Source organism: Pristiophorus japonicus, chromosome 6 (assembly GCF_044704955.1).
Source record: "Pristiophorus japonicus isolate sPriJap1 chromosome 6, sPriJap1.hap1, whole genome shotgun sequence".
In the NCBI taxonomy this organism is placed as follows: domain Eukaryota; kingdom Metazoa; phylum Chordata; class Chondrichthyes; family Pristiophoridae; genus Pristiophorus; species Pristiophorus japonicus.
The window spans coordinates 247,550,535-247,571,146 of record NC_091982.1 but is presented as its reverse complement, the minus strand read 5'-3'; the positions used below and the strand labels follow the sequence as shown (position 1 = coordinate 247,571,146).

Sequence of the window (20,612 nt, the reverse complement as noted above, 5' to 3'; positions counted from 1 at the left end):
AAAATTCTGACGGGATTGGACAGGTTAGAGGCAGGGAGAATGTTCCCGATGCTTGGGAAGTCCAGAACCAGGGGTCACAGTCTAAGGATAAGGGATAATCCATTTAGGACCGATATGAGGAGAAACTTCTTCACTCAGAGAGTTGTTAACCTGTGGAATTCTCTACCGCAGAAAGTTGTTGAGGCCAGTTCGTTAGATATATTCAAAAGGGAGTTAGATATGGCCCTTAAGGCTGAAGGGATCAAGGGGTATGGAGAGCAAGCAGGAAAGGGGTACTGAGATTGAATGATCAGCCATGATCTTATTGAATGGTGGTGCAGTCTCGAAGCGCCGAATGGCCTACTCCTGCACCTATTTTCTCTGTTTCTATGTTTCTATGTAACTGCACGTATCCAAGGTTTTATTTATTTATTGAAAATTCTCATTTGTTTTCAAATCCCTCCATGGCCTCACCTCTCCCTATCTCTGGTATCTCCTCCAGCCCCACAACCCTCAGAGATGTCAGCGCTCCTCCAATTCTGGCCCCTGGAGCATCCCCAATTTTAATCGCTCCACCATTGGCGGCCGTGCCTTCAGGTACTGAGGCCCCAAGCTCCAGAACTCCCTCCCTAAACCTCTCTTTCCTCCTTTAAGACGCTCCTTAAAACATACCTCTTTGATCAAGCTTTTTGTCATCTGCCCTAATTTCTCCTCATGTCTCATTGGCTCAGTGTCAAATTTTGTTTCATAGTCACTCCTGTGAAGCACCTTGGGCATTTTATTATGTTAAAGGTGCTATATAAATGCAAGTTTTTGTTGTTTGTTATTGCAGTCAGTGCAGAGTAGGACAAGATGTAACCCAGCACCCGTTAGAGGTGATTAAGTAGAAAAGGACAGAACAAACACGTTAACATTTTATGACTAACTCTTCATCAGAGCAGAAGCTCATGGTCTACAGAGCAGTAGTGATACCCACCCTCCTATATGCTTCAGAGATATGGACTATGTACAGCCGGCACCTCAAAGCACTGGAGAAGTACCACCGACACTAATCTGCAGGATCCTGCAATTCCACTGGGAGGATAGGCACACCAATGTCAGTGTTCTCGCTCAGGCCAACATCCCCAGCATCGATCAGCTCCAATGGATGGGCCACATCGTCTGCATGCCCCATACAAGACTCCCAAAACAAGCGCTCTACTCTGAGCTCCTACATGGCAAGCAAGCCCCAGGTGGGCAGAGGAAATGCTTCAAGGACACCCTCAAAGCCTCCTTGAAAAAGTGCAACATCCCCACCTGGGAATCCCTGACCCAAGACCGCTCAAAATGGAGAAGAAGCATCCAGGAAGGTGCCGAACACTTCGAGTCTCTTCACCGGGAGCACGCGGAAGCCAAGCGCAAACAGCGGAAGGAGCGCACGACAAACCAAGCACCCCCCACCCACCCATCCCTCCAACCACCGTCTGCCCCACCTGTGACAGAGACTGTCGGTCCCACATTGGACTCATCAGTCACCTGAGAACTCATATTAGTGTGGAAGCAAGTCATCCTCGACTCCGGGGGACTGCCTTAGAAGAAGAAGAACCCTTCAACAGAACTAGAATAAAATTTGCAGACGAACTGCATTTAAAAATGAACAGAACACAGGGAAGGGGAGGACAAAAACACGCACTCATGAGAAAGGGAATGTAGAATGAGCAGTAAAGTACTTTAAAGGAAAAGAGGGTATGGTTAAATCATAGATAGGCTGGATTTTCGGTTTTCTGTCGCCCCTGTTAGCAATAGTGGCGGTAAGCACTTCCGGGCAGGCGGCCAGCTTCCAGCGCCCCGCCAGGACATTCGGTGCCGGTTTCGAGAGGGCACGGAGCATTACCGCCCGGAAGTGGTGAGCCGGTGTGCAATACCACTGGTTGCGACACCAGATCGATATTTGGATCACTCCTGACCCTTAGCGCGCCCCCTGCTGGGAATGCCTGTGGAAGCTGCCGTGCCGAGCTGTAGCGGCCGCAGTGAGGTAAGTGTGATTGTTTCTGGTTTTTTGTTTTTTGCGTCCTATGTTGTGGTGACGTGAGTAATGTATCGGGAATGCTTTTGGTGTTCTTTTCAGAATTGTTTTCCCCCCGAGGCCTGTCTTAGGTCCCTCCGAGGCCAGCTGTTCAGCTCGGTATTTTCCCTCGCTCAGTTGGCCTAGTGCTCTAAAAGAGGTTTGCAACGCCTCCCTTAGCAACGCCTCCCTTAGCAACGCCCCCCTGCTCCAAACTCCGGGCCCAGCTGATGAGGTTGGAAGCGGCTAACACAATCCATTGCCGGCACAAGATTTACCATCCAGCCCGGATTAACGCCGCAACTGAGGCGCAATAACTGAAATATTAGTAACTGGAGACGATAAGAAGAAGCATGTTCATAGAAATTAGAGATATTTAAGGACATAGAGGGGGTGAAATTGATGTTTCTCAAAATCACGAAATAGGAGACAGTGAATTGGCAGCCCGTATCACAGCGCAGCCTAATTCTTTTATCTTGAACTCAATGGAGAGGTGTTAAACCGGCTATCAGTTGTCTTTTGCCCATCCATCACTTTTGCCACAGACCAATTTCACCTCCAGGGAACCTGTGAATAGCTGAGCCAGTGGGGGATGGTGATGGGGAGGTGGGATATGGGAGGAGGGGTATGGGAGGTGGGGTATGGGAGGGTGAGACGAATCTAACATCAAAGCAGGAGTAGGTGGCACAGTAGAAGAGAATCCGCTCCCACTCTGATCTCTCCATCCTCGGCCTCTTGCACTGTTCCAACAAAGCTCAAAGTAAGCTCAAGGAACAACACCTCATCTCTCCCTCCATGTAAACCCACCCCCCCCCCCCCCACCAACCCATATTCACGGCCAGCCCCTCGACCTTGCCATCTCTCGTGGCCTAGCTACTTTATCGTGTCAATCGCAGATAAGGCCATCTCTGACCACTTCCTCGAATCGCTCTCCACCCACATCCCCCTTCCACTCCCCCCTCAACCCTACCTCCTTCTGTGTCCATCCCTGTAAAAAACACTCTCTCCCGACTCTCTTACAACTGCACTTATGAGCTCCCAACTGTCCAGCCTTTGGTCTTCCACTCACCATGACATTGCTGCAGCCATCGATCTGCTCAATCACACCCTCACCACCACCTTTGATGCTCTAGTCCCTATTAAAACAATTACTTTCTCTAATCCTGGTCATTCCCCCCGGTACAGCCCTGATCTTTGCTCTCTTAAGTCCAAGGGACGCAGATTTGAACAGATATGGCGGCAACTGGTTTAGCCATTCACTGCCACATAAAGTACTATTGGGGCCTGCTCTCGTCTGTCAAAATCGCTCACTATTCCAGAAACATTCTGGAATGTAAAGATAAAACCCACCTTCTATTCTCCACTGCTAACCGTCTTTTTAAACCCCTCTCCCCAGTCTCCACCCTCACCTCCGACATTAACTGTGAGTAGCTCATGGAGTTCATTGTCTCTAAGATTGAGACCATCCATTCATTCACCTCTGCCTCTTCCCTTCCTTCCCCTAGCCCACCGGGCCAAACTTCCTCTAAGGAGACCTCTGCCCTAGCTCCGACCTCACATCTTTCTCCAGTTTCTCTCCGCTCTCCCCTCATGACCTTTCCAAGCTCATCCTGTCCATGGGACCCACTTCCTGCTCCCTTGCCCCTATTCCCACCAAACTGCTGACCACCTAACTTCCTTTTCTAACTCCCATGTTAGCTGACATTGTTAACGGTTCTCTCACCTCAGGCAAGGTCCCCATTTCCCTCAAATCTGCCGTCTTCACCCTTCTAAGAAACCAACCCTCGACCCCTCCGTCCTTGCAAACTACTATCTATCTCTAACCTCCCTTTCCTCTCCAAAGTCCTTGAACGTGTTGTCACCTCCAAAATCCATGCCCATCATCATTTCCGCAATTCAACGTTTGAATCCCTCCAATCCGGTCTCTGCATCTGCCACACACTGAAACGGCTCTCACCAAAGTCACAAATCACTTCCTTTGTGACTGTGACAAAAGCAAATTATCGCTCCACATCTGTGTTGACTTGTATGCAGCCTTTGACACGGCTTGACCACTCTATCCTTCTCCAACGCCTCTGCACCATCGTCCAGCTGGGTGGGACTGCACTTGCCTGGTTCCATTCTTATCCATCTAATCGTAGCCAGAGAATCGCCTGCAACGGCTTCTCTTCCTGCTCCCTCATCGTTACCTCTGGTGTCACCCTAGGATCTATCCTTGGCCCCTCTTATTTCTCATCTACATGTTGCCCCTTGGCGACATCATCCGAAAACACATCAGTTTCCACGTGTACACCGATGACGACCAGCTCTACCTCACCACCATTTCTCTTGAACCCTCCACGGTCCCTAAATTGTCAGACTGCTTGTCTGACATCCAATTTTGGATGAGCAGCAATTTTCTCCAATTGAACAGTTGGAAGACCAAAGCCATTATTTTTGGTCCCCACCACAAACTCTGTTCCCTAGCCACTGACTCCATCCCTCTCCCCAACTTCTGTCTGAGGCTGAACCAGACTATTCGGCACCTTGGTGTCTTATTTAATCCTGAAATGAGCTTTCGATCACATATCCGCAGCATAACTAAGACCACCTATTTCCACCTCCATAACATTGCCCGTCTCTGCCCCTGCCTCAGTTCATCCGTTGCTGAAGCCCTCATCCATGCCTTTGTTACCTCTAGACTTGACTATTCCAATGTACTCATGGCTGGCCTCCCACATTCTACCCTACCTAAACTAGAGGTGATACAAAACTTGGCTGCCCGTGTCCTAACTCGCACCAAGTCCCACTCACCCATCACCCCCTGTGCTCGCTGACCTACATTGACTTCTGGTTAAGCAATGCCTCAATTTCAAAATTCTGATCCTTATTTTCAAATCCCTCCATGGCCCTCGCCCCTCCCCCGCCCCCCGAGATCTCTGCGCTCCGCTAATCCTGCACTCTGGAGCATCCCTGATTATAATCGCTCAACCATCGGTGGCCGTGCCTTCTGTTGCCTCGGCCCCTAGCTCTGGAATTCCCTGCCAAAACCTCTCCGCCTCTCTACCTCTCCTTCCTCCTTCAAGATGCTCCTTAAAACATACATCTTTGGCCATCTTTTGGTCACCTTTGCTAGTTTCTACTTGTGTGGCTCGGTCAAATTTTTTGTGTCATAATATTCCTGTGAAGTGCCTTGGGACGTTTCAGTACATTAAAGGCGCTATATAAATACAAGTTGTTGTTGTTTAGACACTTTGCAGCCTTCTGAACTCAACATTGAGTTCAACAATTTCAGACCATGACCTCTGCCCATATTTGGTTTTATTTTGATTTTTTTCTGTGTTTTATTCTGTTTTCTCTCTCTCTTTCTCCCAGCAGCTGTTGAAGATTCTGGAATCTCCATTTGCATTCTATCTAGACTCACCTCTTGTTTCTTAACTTGTCCCATTCCCATCTCCTTTTGCCTTGCACCATCATCCCTTTTGTCTCTTAATCTCTCCTGCCTTCCACCCTATCACAGACCTCCCCTTTTCTTTTTTCCTCCACTCCCCGCCTTCTTGCTTAAAAACCTGTTACATCTCTAACTTTTGCCCAGTTCTGATGACGGGTCATCGACCTGAAACCTTATCTCTGTTTCTCTCTCCACGGATGCTACCTGACCTGCTTTTATTTCAGATTTCCAGCATCCGCAGTATTCTGCTTTGTCGAAGACAATCGACCAGTCTAAGATTACCACAGCATTTCAACAAGAGAGTCTTTACCCCAAGTGACAAACCTCTCCCCTCAACCCCCCAAAAATATCGACACATTCACCCCACGTCACCAGCATCTCCTGCTGGTGGGAGCCCTCATTAAGCTCTGAAGTTATTGGCCCAGAAATTCCGGCCTCCCGGGTCCGTACAGAGTGTGTACGGACTCGGGAAGGCATCGCAAAAGCCGGTTTTCAGTGCACAATGCACAAGCTGGAGCTTGACAGATCCTCTGCATCCCCACAGGAAAGACATTTGCTTGGGCAAGATTGCGGTATTTACCCATATCTTGCCCAGCAAATGTCCTGAAATCTCTTGCGCCTGATAAAAGCAGGTGCATAGCCTACTGTTACAGGCGTAAAAGTTTTAAATCACACTTAAAACATGAAAAATAAAATTTAAAAATAACATTTTATTTTTAAAAACCCTCCCCACTACGTTAAATTTATTTTAAAGCATAATTTAAAAAACGTTTTAAAAAATTGGAAAAATATATAATTTTACTAATACATAAATAACTTTAATTTAAATTAATGTTAAATATGTAGCACATTTTTTCTATTTTTTATTAATGTTTTGGATGTTTGGGGGGGTGTTCTCATTCATAATAATGGGAACTCCAACTTACGGAGTGCCCATTTTTATGAATGAGAATATACTTTACCTTGATTGGCTGCCCAGAGCCATGTGACTGCAGCTCCAGCCCTGCACACGTCCCGATGTGCACGCGCTGCGATGCGCTGTCAGTGGAGGCCTCAGGACCGGGAACTCGCGCTGGTGCAGCAGCTTCAGGTAAGTGCGCTTCTTTTTTCTAGAATCCAGCTGAACGCCCGCAGGAAGGAGAAACCGGGATTTCAGGGCCAATAATGTCAACATTAAGGCCAGAAGACTGCACAGTACCTAATACAAGAGTGGCATAATTAGATGTCAGCCGTGGCTCAGTGGGCAGCACTCTTGCCTCTGAGCCAGAAGGGTGGTGGGTTGATAGCCCCACTCCAGAGACTTGAGCACAAAAATCTAGGCTGTCACTTCAGTGCAGTGCTGTCACTGGGCAGACTGACGACATTGGTTTCAATGCTGGTTTTTGCACTCTGTCCCGATGTTACTCTCCCTTGAAGTCAGTGTGCCATGATATTCTGTGAAGTGCCAAACCTGTGCTAATGTTTCTGTTAACTGCATGGCTGCTCGGCGGGTTTTAAATGGAAAATTAATTTTTTTTAAACTAAAAATAAAAACATTTTAACCCCCAAAAAATGAGCAGGAAAATTGACCTGCGTTCCACTCGAACCCGTGGGGTCCCCATCCCCTCTACCCCTCCCTCCCCCGGTGTTTGAGATTCCCTCATGCCGCATACTGTACGGAGAGACTTACAGTGGTTCTGTTTAGGTTTCTGTGTGCAGCAATCGACGTGATTCCTGAAATTATGAACTGGAAAATAATATCGGAAATGAATAGTGGGATTAAAATATTAATATATAAGCATCCAAATTGCATTAAAACAGGTACCATTCTTTATTATTACAGTGTCAGCTGTGGCTCAGTGGGTAGTACACTCGCCTCTGAGTCAGAAGGTTGTAGGTTCACGTCCCACTCCAGGGATTTGAGCACACAAATCTAGGCTGACACTCCCAGTGCAGTGCTGAGGGAGTGCTGCACTGTCGGAGGTGCTGTCTTTCGGATGAGTCGTTAAACCAGGGCCCCGTCTGCCCTCTCAAGTGGACGTAAAAGAAGAGCAGGGGAGTCATCCCTGTGTCCTGGGCCAATATTTATCCCTCAATCAACATCACAAAAAAAAGAGATGATCTAGCCATTATCACTTTGCTGTGTGTGGGAGCTTGCTGTGCCAGATTGGCTGCCGCGTTTCTACATTACAACAGTGACTACTTCATTGGCTGTAAAGCGCTTTGAGATGTCTGGTGGTCATGAAAGTCTTTCTTTCTTTCTTTTATTGATTGTTTATAGTCAGCAATGCTCTGTCGACAGCATCTTTGTACAAATTAAGCTCCCCATGAATAGGTTAGAATTGACTGGGGCAGTGACAATGAGTATTCAATGCCTTCTGCTGGCATTTCTCTGTTTCCTGTTTTGCGGAAGGCTTGTTCATTTGAAATGGGTCGACTCCTGTGCTGAAACTAGGGTTGCCAACACTGGCTGGATGTATTTCTGGAGGTTTCATCCTGCGAACTCCCACCCCCCCACACTCCCGGCACTGGTCGCTCAACACATCCATCCTCACAGCACACCGCCTCCCAACCCCAAATCTTGACAATGAAACAGCCTTTTGTTCTCCATCTCCAATATCTTTATAACTCATGAATGAAAGTGGAATTCATTGGGAAAAAAAACACCCCATTTTTTTTTTAATTGTCCCTATACTTATTCCCTGCTCACGGTCACAGAATTAAAATGAATCTTTAATTCCTGGAAACTTCAGGGCAATCCTGGAGTGTTGGCAACTCTCGCTGGAAAAACAGTGTTTTAGCAGGCCACGTGTTAAGAGTTTCACTCATACTACCTAGGGATTAGATAGGATATACAACACAGAAACAGGCCATTTGGCCCAACCAGTCCATGCTGGCATTTACGCTCCATTCGAGCCTCCTCTCATCTTTCCTCGACTAAATCTATCAGCATAACCCTCTATTCCCTTCTCTCTCATGTGTTTATCGAGCTTCCCCTTAAATGCATCTATACAATTTGCCTCAACCCTCCCTGTGGTAGCGAGTTCCACATTCTCATCATTCTCTGGGTAAAGAAGTTTCTTCTGAATTCCCTATTGGATTTCTTGGTGACAACCTTATATTGATGGCCTCTAGTTATGCTCTTCCCCACAAGTGGAAACATTCTCTCTGTATCCACTCTATCAAAACCTTTCATAATTTTAAAGACCTCTATTAGGTCACCCCTCGGCCTTCCTTTTTCAAGAGAAAAGAGACCCAGCCTGCTCATCCTTTCCTGATATGTGTACCTTCACATTTCTGGTATCATCCTTGTAAATCTTCTCTGCACCCTCTCCAGTGCCTCTATATCCTTTTTATAATATGGCAACCAGAACTGTACACAGTACTCTAAGTGTGATGTAACCAAGCTTCGATACAGGTCTAGAATAACTTCCTTACTTATCAATTCTATACCTCTCGAAATAAACCCTAGTGCTTGGTTTGCTTTATTTATGGCACTGCTAACCTGTCTCACAACTTTTTAAATAGTAACTCTTAAACAGTAACTCGAGCCTCAAGGATAGGTTGAATAATAACCACAGGAGGGGAAGATTTCCTCTGGTCACGGTGTGATAACGCGACGGCAAAAATAGCTGGGGAGCGTTCCTCTCTTACCTGCTTCAAGCAAGATTGTAAATTTGGGTGGAAATTGTTGCGGTTTCGCATCACTGATACGGCAACCCGTGCAGGAGATGGGCTCATTAGACAATCACCAAGTGTGGTCTGGCTCCTCTGTGTAGTCACACTCAAAGAACACTTGGGTTGGTTTCTTTGCTCATGGTTCTACCGATGTAAGGTGGGGAAGAAATGTTCTACTTAAGCTCACCCACCGCGGCTGATTTGCTGTCCCTTAATTTGAACTGATAAAGAAAATAAAGAGCATGCAGCCTGCCCCGCTGAATTGTCTTATACCCTTTCACACACGCAGTGCTTTACACCCAGTTCTAACGTGGGTTCATATCTCTGGAGTAGGACTTAAACTCAGAACCTTCTGACTCAGAGGCTAAAGTGCTCAGTGGCTAACACTCTCTCGCCTTTGAGTCAGAAGGTTGTGGGTTCAAATCCCATTCCCAAGACTTGAGCACAAAAACCTGGGCTGACACTCTCAATGCAGCACTGAGGGAGTGGACGTAAATATCCCGTGGTATTATTTCAAAGAAGAACAGGGGAGTTATCCCTGGTGTCCTGGCAAATTTTTATCCCTCAACCAACATAACAAAAACAGATTATCTGAGTCAATATCATGTTGCTGTTGTGGGAGTTTGCTGTGCGCAAATTGGCTGCCACGTTTCCTACATTATAGCAGTGACTACATTTCGAAGGCATTTAGTTGGCTTAAAAGCACTTTGGGGTGTACAGATGTTGTGAAAGACGCTGTATATGCAAGTCTTTCTTTATTTACACACACATTCCCGCAATGATTCAGACTCCAGACAAGCGCTGTTCAAGCCAAGAGTGCCATCGTGGAAAAGCTCCCCTAAAGTGAGGCGAGGGTCTCTGGCCTTTTGAGCAGTTGTGCCTGTTTCATGTTGCTGACACTCACCAGCGTTCCGCCCCACCAAGGCGTTCCTATTTCCGCTGCGAATGATCGCGGACTCAGAATTAACGGAACCCCGAATGTTATAAAAACCAATCCCAACATAACCTGGGCTACCTGGAACAGAGAGAGAGAGAGATTGCATGAGAATAAAAAAAATCACAGAGCAATATTCTGCTAAAATAGTCCTGGGTGAGGAGGAGAGAGAGAGAGAGAGTGAGAGCAGGAGGTATGGAGAATAGATAGAACATTTATCAAAAATCCTGTTTAATAGCAGATAAAATTTCCCCAAACGTGGGAATGATTTTGCTGCAGATAATTAACAAAGGGAATCAATGCGATTGGCTGCAGAAGATCAAAGTACAAAGTACTCCACTGAGTAAGATTCGTTAGCAACAGAATCCTACAGCACAGAAGACCATTTGGCCCATCGTGCCTGTGCCGGATCTCTGAAAGAGCGATCCAGTTTAGTCCCACTCCCCCCACTCTCTCCCCGTAACCCTGCACATATTTTTCCAGTAAAAAAAATTGTTGAATCTTACACCGAGAGCCTGTCGTTGTCCCTTTGCAAGTCTTTGTTTGGGTATTTCCACACTTTCTGGATGGGACCAAGGGGCTTCCGGTATTACTGGCAGGTCCTGTCCACTCAGTTTGGGGTCAAACGGATTAATCACAGGTTTCCTACTTTTATTGGTGAAAGCAGCCATTGCCTGCGTGAAGACTGGAAAATCTGCCAGAAGTAACCATGAGTTCAATTCATAGAATTTATATTCATGAAACGATACAAAAACGCTGTTATTATTTGTCTGAATGTTTCCCATTACTACAAGTTAAATTCTTTATAACACAGGGCAAATATTCAAGGCCCTGAAAGAATATTAATAATCATTCTGACCTTACTTTTCTTTTGAAAGAAAAAGAAAGACTTGCATTTATATAGCGCCTTTCACGACCACCGCATGTCTCAAAGCACTTTACAGATTGAAATTGAAAAATAAAAAAGGGGTGATCACACTGCTGGGTGTGTATTAAATACCCCTAAACAGTGGGAGGGAGATAGTGGAGCAAATATGTAGGCAAATTGCTGTGAAGTCCAAAAACCATAGGGTAGTAATAGTAGGGGATTTTAACTATCCTAATATTGATTGGGACAAATATAATGTGAAGGGTATAGATGGTGTGGAATTCTTGAAATGCATTCAAGAGAATGTTTTTAGTCAGCATGTAGCAAGCCCAACACGAGAGGGGTGATCTTGGATTTAGTTTTGAAGCTGGGCAGGTTGAAGGGGTATTAGTGGGAGAGCACTTGGGTGCCAGTGACCATAATTCAGTAAAATTCAAGTTGGTTATAGATAAGGACAAGAATAGGTCTGGAATAAAAGTCCCAAATTGGGGAAAAGCTAATTTTGCTAAGTTAAGGAGTGATTTGGCCATAGTGGACTGGAAACAGCTACTTGTGGGTAAATCAGTGTCGGAACAGTGGGAGGCATTCAAGGAGAAGATCCAGAAGGCTCAGGCCAAACGTGCCCTTAAAGAAAAAGAGTGTGAATAATAATTCTAGAGCCCCCTGGATGTCTAGGGACTTACAGGGGAGGATAAAGAAAAAAAGGGAAGCTTATGTCATATACCAACTGCTAAATACTATAGAATTTTTAGAGGAATATAGAAAGTTAAGAGACAAAATTAAAATGGATATTAGGAATGATAAGAGAGAGCATGAAAAATTCTTGGCTAGTAAAATTAAGGAAAACTCAAAGATGTTCTATAAATATATTAAGAGTAAGAGAGTAACTAAAGAAAAGGTAGAGACCATGAGGGTAATCTTTGTGTGGAGGCAGAAGATGTTGGGAAGGTTTTTAATGAATATTTTGCATCTGTTTTCACAAAGGAAAGGGGCAATGCAGATATTGCTATAGAGGAGGAGTGTGATATAAACATAGTGAGAGAGGAAGTATAAAGGGGTTTAGCAGCTTTGAAAGTAGATAAGTCCCCAGGCCTGGATGAAATGCATCCCAGGTTGTTGAGCAAAGTAAAACAGGAAATAGTAGAGGCCTTGATCATCTTTTTTCAGTCCTCTTTGGATTTGGACATGGTGCCGGAGGATTGGAGGACTGTTAATGTAGTACCCTTGTTTAAGAAGGGAGAAAGGGATAGGCCGAGTAATTACAGGCCTGTCAGCCTAACCTCAGTGGTAGGAAAATTATTGGAAAAAATCCTGAAAGACAGGATAAATCTACATTTGGAAAGGCAAAGATTAATTAGGGACAGTCAGCATGGATTTGTTAAGGGAAGATCGTGTTTGACTAACCTGATTGAATTTTTTGAGGAGGTAACCAAGAGGGTCGATGAGGGTAGTGCGTACGATGTAGTATATATGGACTTTAGCAAAGCTTTTGATAAGGTCCCACATGTTAGACTGGTCATGAAGGTTAAAGCCCATGGGATCCAGGGCAAAGTGGAAAGTTGAATCCAAAATTGGCTTAGAGGTAGGAAGCAAAGGGTAATGGTTGATGGATGTTTTTGTGACTGGAAGGATGTTTCCAGTGGGGTTCCGCAGGGCTCAAGACTGGGTCCCTTGCTTTTATGGTATATATCAACAATTTAGATTTGAATATAGGGTGTATGATTAAGAAGTTTGCAGACAACACAAAAATTGGCCGTGTGGTTAATAATGAAGAGGAAAGTCATAGGCTGCAGGAGGATATCAATCTACTGGTCAGGTGGGCAGAGCAGTGGCAAATGGAATTTAATTCAGAGAAGTGTGAGGTAATGCACTTTGTGAGGGCTAATAAGGAAAGGGTATATACATTAAGCGGTAGGCCACTTAATAGTGTAGATGAACAAAGGGGCCTTGCAGTGCTTGTCCACAGATCCCTGATAGTAGCAGGCCAGGTGGATAAGGTGGTTAAGGAGGCATACGGAATGCTTGCCTTTATTGGCCGAGGCGTAGAATATAAGAGCATGAAGGTTATGCTTAAATATTATAATACTTTCATTAGGACACAGCTGGAGTACTGCATGCAGTTCTGGTCGCCGTATTATAGGAAGGACGTGATTGCACTAGAGAGGGTGCAGAGGAGATTTACTAGGATGCTGCCTAGAATGGAGAATCTTAGGTATGAGGACAGATTGGATAGGCTGGGTTTGTTCTCATTGGAACAGAGGAGGTTGAGAGACCTCATTGAGGTGTACAAAATAATGAGGGGCCTGGACATAGTGGATAGTAAGGGCCTATTTCTTTTGTGGCGGCATCTATTACAAGGGGGCATAGTTTAAGGTGGTTGATGGAAAGGTTAGAGGGGATTTGAGGGAGGGCTTCTTTATGCAGAGGGTTGTGGGAATCTGGAAATCACTGCCTGGAAGAGTGGTGGATGCAGAAACCCTCACCACTTTTAAGAGATGGTTGGATGGGCACTTAAAGTACCGTAACCTGCAGGGTTATGGACCTAGAGCTGGTAATTGGGATTAGACTGGATAACCTCTTGTTGGCCAGTACAGATATGATGGTAAGTACTGCAGGGAATCGAATATTGCCACGGTGATCTCCTGGACTAGTTTTGATCGCCTGGATGAGTTAGAGATGAATTTTCACAGATCTTTTTCCCTAAATTGGCCTGGGTTTTCATCTGGTCTTTGCCTCTCCCAGGAGATCACATGGCTCCGGTTGGGGTGGAGTGTTAAATGTTACAATGTAAGGGGTGTCGCAGTTGTGTGGGGCGGACTCGTTGGGCTGGGTGCTCTTTACCTTTCCACCATTGTTCATTGTTCATAGGTTTATATATAACCTTCAGGGCTGCTGACCAAGGGCTATGCGGCTCTTTGTCGGCCGGTGCAGACACGATGGGCCAAAATGGCCGCCTTTGGCGCTGTAAATTTTTATGTTTCTATGTTTCTATGTTTCTACAGCCAATGAAGTACTTTTGGAGTGCAGTCACTGTTGTAATGTTAGAAACACGGCAGCCAATTTGTGCACAGCAAGCTCCCACAAACAGCAATGTGATAATGACTAGATAATCTTTTCCTGTTATGTTGATTGAGGGATAAATATTGGCCACGACAGCGGAGATAACTCCCCTGCTCTTCTTCGAGATCGTGCTATGGGATCTTTTACGTCCACCTGAGAGGGCAGATGGGGCCTCGGTTTAACGTCTCATCCAAAAGAAGGATCCAAAAGAGTAGCACTCTCTCAGAACTGCATTGGAGTGTCAGCCTGGCTTTATGTGCTCAGATGCCTGGAGTGGGACTTAAACCCACAACCTTCCGACTCAGAGACGAGTGTGCTACCCACTGAGCCACAGCTGATACTTTTGAACATAAGAACATAAGAAATAGGAGCAGGAGTAGGCCATTTGGCCCCTCGAGCCTGCTCCGCCATTCAATAAGATCATGGCTGATCTGATCTTAGCCTCAACTCCACTTCCCCACCTGCTCCCCATAACCTTTGACTCCCTTATCATTCAAAAATCTGTCGATCTCCATCTTAAATATATTCAAAGACCGAGCCTCCACAGCTCTCTGGGGTAGAGAATTCCAAAGATTCACGACCCTCTGAGAGAAGAAATTCCTCCTAATATCTATTTTAAATGGGTGACCCCGTATTCTGAAACTATGCCCCCTAGTCCTAGATTCCCCCACGAGTGGAAACATCCTCTCTGTGTCTACCCTGTCAAGCCCCCTCAGAATCTTATACATACAATAAGATCACCTCTCATTCTTCTAAACTCCAATAATTATAGGTCCAACCTGCTCAACCTTTCTTCATAAGACACCCCTTCATCCCAGGAATCAATCTCATGAACCTTCTCTGAACTGCCTCCGCTGTAAGTATATCCTTCCTTAAATAAGGAGACCAAAACTGTATGCAGAACTCCAGGTGTGGTCTCACCAAGACCCTGTACAATCTAAGGAATCGGTTCCTGAATCGAAGAACTTTGGAAGATTATAGTTAGGGCGTCTGCAATGTGCTCACCTACTGCCTTTAAATGCCTGGGATGGAAACCATCTTACCCTGGAGATTTGTCGCTCTTTAGTGCCATTATTATCTTCATTACTGTTATTTTACTCATGTTAATTTTATTGAGTCCTTATTCCCGATTCAATATTAGTTTCCTTGGGATTTCTAGCATGCCGTCACTGTAAATACTGACCCAAAGTAATTATTCAGCATGCCTGCCATTTCCTTATTATCATTGACAATATCACCGTTATCAGTTTTTAAGGGGCCAATATTGTTCCTAACTACCCTCTTTTGCCCAATATAATTATAAACAATTTGGTGTCGATTTTGATATCCCTTACAAATTTCTTTTCATACTCCCTTTTTGTAGCTCCGACCATCTCTTTTATCACTTTGTGTTATTCTTTGTATCTGTCCAATTCGCCAGGATCTGGGCTAGTTTTACATTTTTGTACGCTTTTTCTTTCAGTTCTATATTTATCTCTTTTATAGTTACCTCTTTAGTCGCCCATGGCTGGCATTTTTGGGGCTGTAGAGTTCTTGCCCCTTGAATTGGTTCTGCATCACATTAAATTCTGTTTCGAACTTCTCCCACTGACCCTCTGTCGTTTTACCCTTTAACAGATTTGCCCAGTTTACTGTCGACACTCTGCCTCATCGCATTGAAGTTGGCCTCACCTAAATCTAAAACCTTAGTAGCTGTTTCGTGTGTCTCCCTTTCAAACACCACATTAAACTCGATCATATTATGATCACTATTAGATAAATGTTCATGCTCCATTAGTCACTCTCAGATGGACATAATTGGTGTCCTGGTCAATACTTATCCCTCAACCAACATCACTAAAAAATATATATAATCTGGTCATTATTACACTGCTAATTGTGGGAACTTGCTGTGCATAAATTGGCTGCTGCGTTTTCTGCACTTCAAAAAGTACTTAATTGGCTATTCAGCGCTTTGGTAAGCCATGAGACCATGAAAGACACTACATAAGAACATAACAACATAAGAACATAAGAAATAGGAGCAGCAGTAGGCCATTCTGCCCCACGAGCCTACTCCGCCATTCAATAAGGTCATGGCTGATCTGATCTATCTCAAATTCACTTTCCTGCACTATCCTCATATCCTTTGATTCTCTTAATATCCAAAAATCTATCGATCTCTGTATTGAATATACTCAACAGCCCTCTGGGGTAGAAAATTCCAAAGATTCACCTCCCTCTGGGTGAAGAAATTTCTTCTCATCTCAGTCCTAAATGGCCAACCCCTTATTCTGAGACTGTGACCTCTGGTTCTAGACTCCCCAGCCAGGGAAACATCCTCCCTGCATCTACTCTGTCAAGCACTGTAAGAATTTTTTATGTTTCAATGAGATCACCTCTCATTCTTCTAAACTCCAGAGAATATAGGCCGAGTCTACTCAATAAATTGGAGTCTTTCTTCTTTTTTCTTTCTCCTCTATATAATGACTGAAGTTTTATTTAAACTTTAAATATTAGAAACATAGAAACATAGAAAATCGGTGCAGGAGTAGGCCATTCGGCCCTTCGAGCCTGCACCACCACTGTATGTGCAGATGCAACAAACTATGAATACATTTTTTTAAAGCTTCTGCAGGATAGTGACACAGTGTAATGCATAATATAACATTAAATAACATTAAATATCTACTTAAATAACAGAGTGATCAAAATGAGCTAGGTGCACTGTGTGAAATAATTTTAGTTTACCTGGATTATAGATGGTTGTATGAAATCGTGGTCACTTTCAGTCCACTTTCTGTGAAACTTTGGTAACACTTAGCACGGAGGAGTTGTAACAGCTTAGTTGCACGTAGACAGGGAACTGTATGACAAAGGTGTGTTTGACTTGCACCGGATCACTGACTTCTGGCACTGATTAGTCAGACCCTCTGTATCCAATGGCTTGGGTCAGCTGAGCTTGGAGGAGAAGCAACGGAAGCCTATCAATAGCTGCATGTGATATCAGCAGATGAACACCGAACAAAATGGTTTACCATTTGAACAGAGGTGCAGACCATTTAAATACAGACATGATTTAGCTAATCATTGGCCACTGACATCACAAATGATCCTTTTTAAATTGTGGTTTACAAAGTACTGAGGTAGAGGCTTGTGACAACTGTTAAATTCATGGTCACCACAATCAACACATCCCTACTGTTCACAAATTACTTCCTGCAGTTCGACAATTACCAATGCAGTTTCCAGCTATCAACTAGAGGCACTCAATGGTAGAAATTGCATAGAAATTTGTCACGGAGTTGTTTGACTTACTTCCTGATCAGAGAACATTTGTGTATATGAACTTTCAAAAGGCATTTGATAAAGTCCCACACAATAGACTTGTTAGCAAAACATACAAGATTCTGAGGGGGATTGACAGAGTAGATGCTGAGAGATTGTTTCCCCGGGCTGGAGAGTCTAGAACCAGAGGGCACAGTCTCAGGATAAGGGGTCGGCCATTTAAGACCGAGATGAGGAGGAATGTCTTCACTTAGAGGGTTGTGAATCAATTGGAATTCTCTGCCCCAGAGGGCTGTGGATGTTGAGTCTCTGAGTATATTCTAGGCCGAGATAGATTTTTGGACTCAAGGGGAATCAAGGAATATGGAGATCGGGCGGGAAAGTGAAGAGGTCGAAGATCAGCCATGATATTAAATGGTGGAGCAGGCTCCGGGGCTATATAGTCTAATCCTGCTCCTATTTCTCATGTTCTTATGTTCTTAGGTTATAACTTTATAAAACACTGGTTAGGGCCCAGCTGGAGTACTGTGTCCAATTCTGGGCACCACATTTTAGGAAGGATGTCAAGGCCTCAGAGAGGGTGCAGAGGAGATTTACGAGAATGGTAGAAGGGGTGAGGGACTTCCGTTATGTGGATAGACTGGAGAAGCTGGAGTTGTTCTCCTTAGAGCAGAGAAGGTTGAGGGGAGATTTGATAGAGATGTTCAAAATCATGGAGGGTTTTGATGAGTAAATAAGCAGAAACTGTTTCCAGTGGCACCAGGGTTGATAACCAGAGGGCACAGATTTAAGGGAATTGGCAAAAGAAGCAGAAGCGACATGAGGAAACATCACATTACATGTTGTTCTGATCTCGAACGCATGGTGTGAAAGGCTGATGGAATCTGATCCAACAATAACTTCCACAAGAGAATTGGATAAATATGTGAAGGGGGGAAATTTGCAGGGCTTTGGGGAAGAGAAGAGGGAGTAGGACTAATTAGGGAGCTCTTTCAAAGAGCCGGCACAGGCACAATGGGTCGACTGGCCTCCTTCTGTGCTGTCTCTTTGATGATTCTACTAAGATAAAAATGAAAGATAAACAGGAAATAATATTTGTAAAACTGTCAAGCGTGTTTCAGTGTTTCCCAATTCTGACTCTTTTGCAATTCCCTGCTTCAAAATGTTGGTATGTAACCACCAAGTGCCTCGATTTCTCAACGCACCATTAAACTCACTTATGGAGAATGTGGAAGTTGGGGGAGGTGCCGAAGGATTGTGAGCTCTCTATCTCATCATCATCATAGGCAGTCCCTCGAAATCAAGGAAGACTCGCTCACCAGGACATCGGGTAGGCCGTGTGTGGCAAACATGGCCCGCAGGCTTTCAGTGGTGGCAGTGGACGTGCTAGCCGACATTATTTCACATTCAATCCACTTGAAGTACGCCTCTTCAACCACGAGAAACATTTTACCCAAGAACGGCCTGCATAGTCGACGTGTACCCTAGACCACGGTTTGGAGAACCAAGACCATAAATTTAGCGGCGTCTCCCTGCGTACATTGCTGAACTGCGAGCATGTATTACATCTCTGAACGCAGGACTCTAAGTCCGCATCGATACCGGGCCACCTTACGTGGGATCTGTCTATTGTTTTCAACATTACGATGCCTGGGTGGGTACTGTGGAGGTCATTGATGAAGGTGTCTCTACCCTTCTTGGGGACCACTACTCAATTGCCCCACAGATGGCAGTCTGCCTGTATAGACATTTCATCTTTGTGCCGCTGGAACGGCTTTATATCTTCCTGCATTTCCACTGGGACACTGGACCAGCTCCCATGAGGCACACAGTTTTTGACTAGGGACAATAAGGGGTCCTGGTTCGTCCAGAATTTGATCTGCCGGGCTATGATTGGTGATTGCTCACTCTCAACTGCTTCCATTACCATAACTAAATCTGTGGGCTGTGCCATTTCCACCCCCGTGGTGGGCAATGGCAGCCTACTGAGAGCATCGTCGCAGTTTTCTGTGCCTGGCATGTGGCGGATGGCGTAGTTGTATGCGGACAACGTGAGCACCCATCTCTGGATGCGGGCCAATGCGTTGGTATTTATCCCTTTATTCTCGGTAAACAGGGATATGAGTGGCTTATGGTCAGTTTCCAATTCGAATTTTAGCCCAAACAGGTATTGATGCATTTTCTTTACCCCATAGACACATGCTAATGCTTCTTTCTCAATCATGTTGTAGGCTCTCTTAGCCTTAGACAGACTCCTGGATGCATAAGCAACCGGTTGCAGTTTCCCGAAATCATTAGCTTGTTGCAATACACACTCGACACCATATGATGATGCAACACATGATAGTACCAAACATTTACATGGATCATACAACACAAGCAATTTGTTTGAGCATAACAATTTTCTCGCTTTTACAAAGGCATTTTCTTGGCTTTTGCCCCAAACCCATTCATCTCCTTTTCATAGTAAGACATGCAGTGGTTCTAACAGTGTGCTGAGACCCGGTAAGAAGTTACTAAAGTAGTTCAGGAGTCCCAGAAACGACTGCAGCTCCATCACGTTCTGTGGCCTCGGTGCGTTCTCGATTGCCTCCGTCTTCGCGTTGGTGGGCCTGATTCCATCCGCCGCAATACTCCTTCCCAAGAACTCCACTTCAGTGCCAGGAAAATGCATTTCGAGCATTTTAACTTGAGCCCTGCGCAGTTAAGTCGACTAAGAACCTCCTCCAGGTTCTGCAGATGCTCAACTGTGTTCCGACCTGTGACCAAGATGTCGTCCTGGAAGACCACAGTGTGCGGGACCGACTTCAGTAAGCTTTCCTTGTTTCTCTGGAATATCACTGCCGCTGATCGAATTCCAAATGGGCATCTGTGATAAATAAAAAGACCTGTGTGCGTGTTGATGCAGGTGAGCCCCTTCAATGATTCCTCCAGTTCCTGCGTCATGTAGGCTGAAGTCAAATCCAGCTTCGTGAACGTCTTTCCTCCCGCCAGCATTGCAAAGAAGTCATCGGCCTTTGGTAGTGGGTATTGATCCTGCAGGAAGAAACGATTGATAGTTACTTTGTAATCGCCACAGATTCTGACAATGCCGTCTCCCTAGAAGACAGGAACGATCAGGCTGGCCCACTCGTTGAACTCTGGAATATTACCGCCGCTGATCGAATTCCAAATGGGCATCTGTGATAAATAAAAAGACCTGTGTGCGTGTTGATGCAGGTGAGACCCTTCAATGATTCCTCCAGTTCCTGCGTCATGTAGGCTGAAGTCAAATCCAGCTTCGTGAACGTCTTTCCTCCCGCCAGCATTGCAAAGAGGTCATCGGCCTTTGGTAGTGGGTATTGGTCCTGCAGGAAGAAACGATTGATAGTTA

At 45.1% G+C, this 20,612-nt stretch overlaps 1 protein-coding gene across 2 annotated transcripts in view; it reads left to right on the top strand.

Annotated features, from left to right (window-relative positions):
* The first annotated feature begins 1,951 nt into the window (after positions 1-1,951).
* Positions 1,952-20,612, top strand: part of LOC139266025 (extracellular calcium-sensing receptor-like) — a 102,726-nt gene continuing 84,065 nt past the window's right edge. Inside the window, exon 1 of one of the 2 annotated variants that reach the window (XM_070883796.1) lies at positions 1,952-1,993. The gene's annotated coding sequence lies outside the window, so the exon portion shown is untranslated. Of the gene's footprint in view, positions 1,994-14,778; positions 14,829-20,612 lie in introns of those variants that run through there. The other variant, XM_070883797.1, reaches the window with a different exon arrangement.